Source organism: Tamandua tetradactyla, chromosome 14 (assembly GCF_023851605.1).
Source record: "Tamandua tetradactyla isolate mTamTet1 chromosome 14, mTamTet1.pri, whole genome shotgun sequence".
Lineage (NCBI taxonomy): Eukaryota > Metazoa > Chordata > Mammalia > Pilosa > Myrmecophagidae > Tamandua > Tamandua tetradactyla.
The window spans coordinates 53,630,440-53,641,167 of NC_135340.1; positions in this window are offsets into that span (position 1 = coordinate 53,630,440).

Here is a 10,728-nt window from a genome sequence, read left to right on the forward strand (position 1 = left end):
TTTCAGATTTTTAAACAGTTACTGAATGGGATAATGCTGACTTTCAAGAGTTCTAACTCTTGAGTCTCAGGTGTCACACAAATATCCAAAGTTCCAGGAAATTACCACGTTATACACAAATAGCTCATAATCTTAAAATTTAGAAATAAAAGTTACAACTCGGGACTAGATGTGACTGCTTTAAGAGTTTACAATCTAGGAACCTTTACAATAGACTCCAACCTGATAATCCATGCTCTTGACTTCAGTTCTCTGAGTTTGTATATTATAGTTAGTCCAAATGAGTGAGGCATGATAACATTTATCTTTTTGTTTCTGACATTTCATTTAACATACTCTCCTCAAAATTCATTCACTTGGTTGCATGCCTTACAACTTCAGCAATGTTTCTGTAATTTTTGGTGACGTGGTCTTGCACATCTTTTATTAGTTTTATTATATATTTGATTTTTTTTTACTGATTCAGTGTTTTTAAAGCCTCATTCTCTAATTGCTGCTCTTTTAAACCCTTTATTTATTGTCCTTGCATCCAATTACCTTGCTAAATTCATTATTAATTACAATAAATGGATTCTTTTAGATTTTCTACATAAACTATTATGTCATCTGCAAATAATGACAGTTCTGTTTCTTTCCGGTCTCAACACCTTTTCTGAATTTATTTGCCTAATTGCAGCTTGGAATCCCCAATGCATTACTGAGCAGAAGGGTGATAGCAGACATCCTTGTCTTATTCCCAACCTCAAGGGGAAGTTGTTCAATATTTCACCACTAAGAATGATATTTGCTGTGATTTTTGTGTAGATAGCTTTTATTAGACTAAGGAAGTTCCTTTCTATATCTCATTTGCTGAGATTTTTTATCATGAAAAGATTGAATTTTATCAAATGTTTTTTCACTATCTTGACATCCTCATATGATTTTTACCCCTTATTCTGTTAATGTGATGAATTACTTTGAGTTTCAAAATGTTAAACCAACCTTTCATAACAGGAATAAGCCCCATTTGGTCATAATGTATTCCTTTTTTATTTAACATTGGATTCAGTTTTTAAATATATTTTTAGTATTTTTGTGTTTATGTTCATGAGATATTGATCTGTAATTTTCCTTTTTTTTAAATGTTTCTTGTCGTATTTTGGTATCAGGGTTATTATAGTGGCCTCATACAATTAGAAGATTATGTTTGGTATTATTTATTCTTTAAGTGTTTGGAAGAATTCACTATTGTGAACCCATCTAGGCTTGGAGTTTTCTTCATGGAAGGTTTTTAATTGTGGATCTCAATGTCTTTATTATAGACAGATTTTATTTTTTTATTGTGTTTGTTTTTCAAAAACTATTTTTGAAAATGCTTTCAAATACATTATTTTATTTGATCATCCTATCAACCATTTGAGTTGGGTAAGTTTGGTAAATTGTTTTTCAAGGAATTTTCCTATTTCACCTACATTGTCAAATATATTAGCATAAGTTATTTAAAATATCTTCATTTTTTTCATATCTGTAGGATCTGAGGGCCATCCCTTCTTTCATTCTTTAGTTTTTTTTTTTTTTGGCATGGGCAGGCTCTGGGAATTGAACCTGGATCTCTCTAGCATGGCAGGCGAGAACTCTGCCACTGAGCCACTGTTCCCTGACCCTCCCTTTCATTCTTTTTTATTTTTTTTATTTTTGTACGAATACATTTTTATTAACCCCAAACACTCAACTTTAGGTAATCAGCAGTTATAAAACAAATGATAAAATATATAAGAACTACTTCCACTTAACATTTAATGAGCTCTTCAAGACACCATCAATAACGACATAAACTTCATAATCTTGGGTTTATATAGTTTAAAAATATTTTTGAAAGTGCTTTCAAATATATTATGTTTGATCATCCTATCAACCATTTGAGGCACGTAAATATTTTACAGATGAAGGGATGGCAGTTCTGAAAGTCAAAATGACTTATTCAGAGACAATATAAATTAGCAGTGCTAAAAATAATACAAGTAAAACCTGTGGACTCGCAGGTTTCCCACTGAGCCACTGTGTCAGACTGAAAAAGACACATCAGACTTGGTATCTAATCTTGTTGTGTCTGAGACTTTTATTCAATGATTTTGTCACACAAGGCATGTTTACTAAATATGTATTCAGCACAATGCTGGCAATTAAAACTAGAGAGCATCAAAAGGCGACAAAAAGGCGAGCTTTAGTAATAACAAATGTACAAAGGGTAAAAAAAATCTCATTGCTTAAGTATATAATAGGGAAATAACTTAAGTCTAACATCCAAACCATTTATCGGATTCCTATTATGTGTAAGCCACTATGCTGGAGGAGTATATAGGACATTCTCTCCTCAGATCACTCCTAACCCAATGGAATATGATAGACACTGGCTCAGCAGCCATTGTATGCACTGTATTAAGAAGCTATTTATTTATATTCTACTGTTTAAAAAAAAAACACTGTTTAATCATGAGAAGCCACAGGCTACTGGTGTTAGGTGTTGAGTACAGCAGGGGAAAAGTGCTAAAGTCTAGTTGTGCGTTTTAAGCAGGATCCTGACAAGCTAGGTAGGTTTAGAGAGAGGCTGGTAAGTGGTGTGGAATTCATGTCTGATGAGGAATGGTTGTAAGGACTGGGGATGTTTAGATTAAAGGTGCAGGCGGACATGACAGATGGTTTCAGATCTTTCGAGGGCCATCCATGGAAGAGGGAGGGAGGCGACTTGCTAGTGAGACTGATGCTGCTCCAGGTCAGTCCTAGCTCAATGAGGGGGATTTCCCGGGCCCCAGGGCTGTCCAACATGGGATGAGCCGCTCTGTGAGGTAATGAGTTTCCTCTTGCTGGAGGTATTCAAATTGCAGTGAGATGAACACATTTCTGGGATGTTATAGAAGATATCCATTTATTGAACGATATCAGGTGATGACTGAGGTTCATTTCAGTAGATTAATAACAAACTCAAATACATGTAAATAGCAGCGCTTGATCAGAATATAAAAACAAAATTCTTATAGGTGCTGCTAGGTGAATAAGAATTATAGAGACTTTGATTAAAATCCTTTTTAAGAAACAAGGAGCATTATAAAATAATGCAATAGATTTTATTACAAACTGTCAGAATCAAGAAATTTAAAGAATAGGTTTATAATACTAATCCAGTATACTGGATAAGCTTTTATTATTGTGCATACTGACGGAATATTTATCTCATAATACCATTAGGCAAGTAACCTGAGGATTATTAGATTAGGCTTTATTAAAAATATTTCTACAATCTAAATTAAATTTTGTATTATAAGCGAAAATGCTCCTTTTGGAAATGAAGACCATATGTAAAGAGAACGATAAATATTTGCAATTTTTGTTAAATACATAGTTTTTTATAGATTATGAGTATGTGATTATATAGATTACAGAATATATATAAATGTGTATACACACACAAATATACATTATGTTTCTATATCACTGACCTATGCCTCCCATAATGCTTCACATTTTCTTCCTAAAAAATGATTGCTGTGGCCTTCATAATTTACCATTAACTAAAATATTCAGTATAGGGAACTATATGTCTTTCATTCTTGACATCAGTAATTTGTGATTTTTAAATTTTTTTCTTGATCAATCTTGTTTGCTTTATTAATTTTATTAATTAATAAGATTAACTAATAAAATGTTTAACATGCAATTTTTTGTTGGTTTTCTTTGTTGTACATCTGCTTTTTCATAATTTCTGTTTTTATGTTTATTTTTCATTTCTACCTATATTTAGGGTTTTAATTTTCTGTTCTTTTTACTAGCTTCTTAAAATAGAAGAGCAGATCTTTTCCATTTTTCTTCTTTTCTAGTATATGCATTTACAACTATGAATATCATTCTAAGTGTCCTACAGTTGTATCCCACACATTTTGCTATTATGTTTTCATTATTTATCCTTCAGTTCAAGATATTTTCTGATTTCCATTGTGACTTCTTCCTTGGCCTATGAGTAATCCGACAAGAAGTTCACCATTGACCTTTTTTGTGGGTAAATCCAGTCTTCACTTTGGCCTCTAAGCAGCTGAGGGCACTGTTAACTACTTCCTTAAATTACGTTTTTCCTTTACCTTCCATGACACAACAGTCAGGCTTTTCTTCCTGTCCAACTGGTTGCTCTTTTTTTCCTCCCTCTTCTACAAGTTCATCCTTTCCTATGTGGCCATTCAATTTTGGTGCTCATCAAGATTCACTGTTAAGCCCTGCTCTTATGTCTCTCCCTAGGCCTGCTCATCCACACGTTCAGTCACCACCTTTTACACATTTTTATTTCCAGCACAGACTTTTTTATGCTCAAAACTCATATATGCTCAGGTCTCCTCTTAGATGATTCAGAAACACCTCAAAAACAGTTATGTCCAAAAACAAGCTCAAGGTCTCCCTTCTAAAACCTGGGGCTCTTCCAGTAAAGTCTGCTTCCAAGGAGCTCACAGCTTTAGGTTTGGATTCAGAAAAAGACTAACAATCCATGGAAGAAAGACTTTATCTGACAGTCCACAAAAAAAATGCTTTTACGTGTGTGAAAAGGTCCTTCACTCATAAGAAGAAAAATGGAAATCACAACTGAGAAACCATGTTTCACATATCAGAATACAAAAATCCTAAAATAGCTCATCGACTTGGCGAGGCTAGGGTATGAGAAAACAGGCACTCTTATAATGTTGCAGAATGGTACAGTCCCATGGAGGGGAATTTATCAACATCAAAATATTTTGATATTTATCAATATCAAAATCATAAATGTATTTGCTCTTTGATGCAACAATCCTATTTCTGGCAATGTGTTATTCATTGCAGTATTGTTGATATTTCAAATGTCCCTATAAGGAGAATGGCTGAATAAACTATGGTTTATCCACACAGTGGAATATCTGCTTAAAAAAAAAGAGTTTGAGGAAGCTCTCTATGTAGTGATATAGAGATTTCCAGGACGTATTGTTAAGTATAAGAACGGGGAGAATAAAAGTAGATCCTCCTAATTGCTTATATTTGCATAAAACCCTAGAATACACAAGAAACTAAGGAGATTATTTATAGGAAACAAAAGGACAGGGTGGAAAGGAACAAAGATGGAAGTAAGACTACATCTTTTTTCTGTTTTGATTTTTTAACACATGAATGTATTACCAATTTTAAAAAATAAAATGAAAACAATTTTTAATGGGCTGGCGCTATGGAAACTAGCCAATTGGTATATTGGCTCAGATACTTATCTGCTGTTAAAATTTTTATTGATCTTCAAGCTTCTCACCCCTATTTCCTACAAAGTAACATCACATTATGCAGGGACCAGCAGCAAAGGCTCAAGGTTTCCTAATTTTATGCCAAGAGAAATCTTAGGAAAATAGCAGATTCTTAATTATACAATCATCGCCTTTATACGTACACTCCACGGGCTCTCAAGATATCAAGGACAATCTTAAAGCATTTACAAGATTCAATTAGATTTGAAAAACAGAGCTGTGATCAGGCGTTGGCTCTCCTCAAGAGGAAAGACCCGGTATTTAGGACTTTCAAGTTGTGGGGAGGAGCGGTGAGATAGAAATCCAGAGTCAATGCTGGGGAAGGGTTAGGAGGAAGTGGGGTATGGCAGGAATGATCTAAAATGAAAACAGTGTGCCAAATACTGGTAAATCATTAAGTATTCCATCTCCTTTCTGCCTTATAATAATCCTGAAGTAGTTGGTGAAATTTACGGATGATGAAACAGAGACCGTACTGGTCTGAGAAGCTTACCTGAGGGCATGCAATCAAATAGTAGTGACAGAGGGCAGGGATCAGCTCTCTGTTTCAAGACCTCAGGCCAAAGCTTCCCTGGCCCAGGCCAGTGGTTTCAGACCTCTTCACTCCCCTATGGAGATGTGTTTCCCAGGCATCAGAGGGCATTTCTCTTTGTCCTTCACAGCCAAGACCTGGGCATGAGCTTTGAAAGCTCTGAACCAGGGGTGGGGAGGGTAGAAGCTTGGAGGTGGCATATCTGGGACATAAGAGGTTTCTCCTCTGTGCCTCGTTTGAAGCTATTATGCGCCCCAGAAAAGCTATGTCCTTAAGTCCTCATTTAATATTGCTGGATGGGATCTTTTTTACTGTTTCCATGGAGATATGACCTATCCAATTGTGGCTGATAACTTTTAATTAGATGGTTTCTGTGGAGATGTGTCTCCACCTATGCAAGGTGGGGTTGCTTACTGGAGTCCTTTAAGAGGGAACCATTTTGGGAAAAGCTTCAGTGCTGATACAGCCCACACAGCCAGAGACCTTTGGAGATGCGGAAGAAAAACACCCCTGAGGAAGTATTATAAAATGAGGAGAGAAAGCTAGCAGACATCACCATGTGTCTTCCCAGCTGAGAGAGAAACCCTGAACTTCATGGGCCCTTTCTTTGGAGATAAAGTATCTTTCTCTGGATACCTTAATTTGGATATTTTCACAGCCTTAAAACTGTAAATTTGCAACTTAATAAATTCCCCTTTTAAAAGCCATCCAGTTTCTGGTATAGTGCATTCCAGCAGCTTACAAATGAAAACATCCTCTAAACCCTAAATGGGTCTTGGTTCCCACTTCAGCCAAGGGCCACGACTCAGTCAAAGGGGTAGGCTGTCTCTCCCCCAAATCCCGCAGCTCGCAACTCAGGAGAACAAACTCCTGCACCTGTCCCCAAGGCCCTGTGCAATCCAGCCGCAACCTAGCTTCCTGCAAGCCTGTCCTGCCCTTCCTGAACTGCCCCCACCACCCCCAGCCGCCCTTTGGGGGCCACACTCCCACCTCCCAGCCTAAGCACCCAACCCTCCCCTGCCTGAAATACCACTCAAGGACCAGCCCAAGTCCCTCCTCTTCTGAAAGCCTTCCCTGAAATATGCTTTAGCAACTGGGGAGGGGGCTGGTTCACAGACCCCAGGAGGCCAACTGGGATATCCCCTGGGAGTCACAGTCTCCCAAGAAACAAACTGAGCTAGACCATAAGCTTGGTGCTCCATGTTTGCCAAATGAATTCTCCTCCTAAATCCCTGTTCCACTCCCAGAGCACATATGCTACCTTCTATTTCAATGGGGCTAGAATATAGTCCTCTCTTCCCCTGCACATTGCGGCCTCAGTCACCATCCAGGCCGGCGGAAGGATTTACAACAGTGAGTTAGCAGAAGCTTAGAGCGGCCTCAGACTTAAGGCATCACAGGAGAACCGCTCTGCAGGTTTCTTGGTGTTGGAGTTTTGCTTTGCTTCTTTCCACGGAGGAAGAGATGGGTGATACAAAAGGCAGTAAGGTGAAGCAGACAGCATTTCTGGCTGGATAAGTGTACAGAGCCTGGCTTTGTTAGCTGTGTTGTGAGACCTTGTGTGCAGTGAGCTGTCACCCGGCGTGTCATGGGAGCACAGACTCAGGCACGACAGAAGCTTTCAGCAGATGACCGCCTTATTACTTACATAGCACTAAGGCTGCAAAAGAGCAGAAGCGCTGTCAATATAGCTGGTCTCCCCGGGAAGACCAAATTGCTTGCATCAGGGTCAGTGGATGGCAGCTCTGCATGCCTCACCCCACGTGAGAGGGAAGAGGCACCCACCCCATCTGAGGATGCACCCAGGGGGAGGGAGCCTTGCCACTGAGAGTTTCCTGCTCTGATAAGCATCTGGGGCTGCTTGTTTCCGGTTTGCACATGTAAGGACTGGTCAGGCCTTTTCATTAGACCTAATCTCCCGGGGGCTTTGAAATGGAAACAGCCTGAAACAACAAAGGCAACCGGGGGAAGATGGCCACGGAGCAGGTGTCTGGACTTCCTCAGTAGACCACACCTAGGCCCCTCAACCAGGTCTAGCCTACTCCTCGGCATTCACTTCTACACCATGAGTCCACCTCTCACCTCCGACGTGAAGAGCTCTCACCAAAGTTGGCAGTAAAGATTTGGGAACACTGGCGGCTGCAGCCCATTAGGAAGGCTTCACTTATGCACACCATGACTCTCAGCAGGGTGAGCAGGCCTGTCTGAGGCAATGGTGCCTCCATTTCCCCCTCCAGCCCCTGAGAGATAGCTGAAGAAGTCCCACGTGGAATCTGCCTGTATGCTTTGCAGTTATTGGATTTTAGTCATCTCTTATTTCACCTCCCCAAGGTATTAACCCACATACAGTGGGAGGTGTTAGCAACAGCACGTGTCTCCTTCTTGGGCTAGAAGGAGGTCCAAGGCAATGTGATTATCAGACACTGCTTTTGCTAGAGAGTCTAATGATCTTTGCTTAGCCTGAAGGTCTCACGCTGTGACTTCAACAGTGTCAACTCAGGTGGCTGACAGGTTGCAGATCATGTATTCATTGACACTTACTTCCAGCCAGAGGCAATAATGATCTGCTGAAAGGAGCCAATCCAAATCATGATTTGCCCACCCAGGCAAATCATACATTGCTCAAGATAATAAATTGAGAGAAATGAACCATTTGCCATTCCATTGCATCAGGAGTTGTTGCATCCCAACAGGTTGCCCAGGGATGTGGAGAAGAACAATGCACAGCCAACAGCTGTGCCCTTATTTTTATTGGAGGTCATAAATGAAGGATTTCCTGGTGTTGGTTCAACCATGAGGCAGGGAAGATCGGCTCTGTTGAGTGTCAACCAGACTCTGCAAAGAGAGAGAGAGGGACCGAGGGATCAGATGGCAGATCAAGCAGCTGGGTCAGGTTCCCTGCTGCCACGGTGGCCCAGGTCAGTTCGAAGAAGATATGTTCCTTCAAGATGTCACTATGTCAAATCTGTAGAAAACAAGACAGGGCAGCAGTAACTAGTCCTGACAAGGCAGTGGTGCAACCATTTCCTATGGGAACCACTTTTCTTAGCTGATTTGAAGTCACTTATTCTTTCCCTCTAAGGCCACCCAGTCTGTCTGTCCCTTGCCTTGCACTAAAAAACCTCACCATTTTCCCATCTATCAGAATATCTTACCTGTGTCTTCCAGCCAATTTCTATTCTTCCTGACAAATGGAAGTTGTTAGGACCTCAAATGGTTCCATGACCATTTCCAAAGGAACTGCTGGCCTAACTAGGGGTAGGTGTCACCCATTAACCTCCACTATGGCTCAGGTCCCACAGCTTCTGCCCACTGGATTGTCTCCCCGTGTGTTAAGTATATGTAAGCCTACTTCCTGGCATCCCACCTCTCTACCTCGTAGCCCTAACCTCCCACCATCCTTGGAATCATGTGGATGGTGTAGTGGGACAGAAAGTGGGATGATGCCCTGATAGTGGGTGACAGGGAGAATCCCAAGTGGTGTGTCCTTGGTTCCCCTTTCTAGGCCAATGCTTATCTCGATGGGTGCAAGGGTGGATGTGCAGTAAAGCCTGGTTCCTCCCCCACCTTCATCCCCTTCAGCTTCCAGAGGGCCTGAGTAAGGTGGATAGTCCATTCAATAAGAGAGTTCTCAGGTCCTTTTTCAGGCAGCCATTAAAGTTCTCCACAATGCCAGTGCCTGTGGGTGGTGGGTGACATGGAAAGTCCATCTAATCCTGTGAATCTGGGCCCATTGTTGAATGGATTATACAGTAAAATGGGATTTTTCATCAGAGGAGATGTCTGGGTACCTGCAGGGGTGGCAAAAATGCTCTTCCAAAGTATCTCATGTGGGCACCGTACCTGCACGAGGAAGTGGACAGGCAGGGCCATAGCCTGAATAGGAGTCCCCTGCAGCCTAGATGTAGGACACGCCTTGGGGTAGCAGGAGAGGGCTGATGCACTCCATGTGCCATGAGTGGCCTGGTGCAGCCCCTCTGGGAATATCTCCTAAATGCCCTTTTCGGGCCCGTGGTGAATCCACTCAGTGGCAGAAGTGTCCATGGGAAATTCAGTTATTCTGCAGGGGCCTGTGAATTCCTGTGGCTCCCTCCTATGGCTAGAGGGACCACTGGGTGGCAGAGACCTGTAGTTCAAGTGGAAATTCAGGCTCTAAATTTCCAAGAAGCTGGGCGGCTGAAACAGTCACTTTTACCTTTTGCAGGGCCTGTTCCTCCTTTGTTCCCAAGTGGAAAGTACCTGCTTTCCATATTACCCAATATAGGGTAGCCAGGGGGAGGATGAGATAAGGAAATTGGTGCTAAAATGAAAATAGCACAACGTCTGGGACTGTGAGTGCCAAAGGCAGCACATCTGCATTCAAGACCTGATAGTATATAGTGAGCTTCCACGTTCCACTTGCCTTTTTACTGATCACACTAGGCTATTATAGCAGAGATAGTGGAGCAGAGAACACCTGCAAATAGAGGGTCCTTTAAAGGTTCATTAACGTTCTTTTCCTCACTAGGGAGTTGATATGGTCACTGGTAGACAATTCAGAGAGGAAATGGGAGCATCGGGTATGTGTGTGTGTGTGTGCCTGTCATTCACCCACCTGTGATGGCCAGAATTCACTGGGATGGGGGGTGCCTTTGGGAGGCATCAGCTCCTGCAGTGCATTCCCCAGTGGGAGACACGACCACAGGAGTGGCCAAAAGCCATGGGGGCCCACCCACATGGTAGCAGCAACTTCTCATCCCCATTCTTGTGTGGAATGCCCCAAACCACCCACTGCCCTCTATGTCTTCTGGAATAATAGTGACCTGGGCATTTGTATCCAAAAGCGCCTGGTATTAGTCAGGGTCTTCTAGAGAAACAGGACCAACAGGAGATATCTGAAAAATGTGAGATTTATTAGAAGTGTCTCATGCA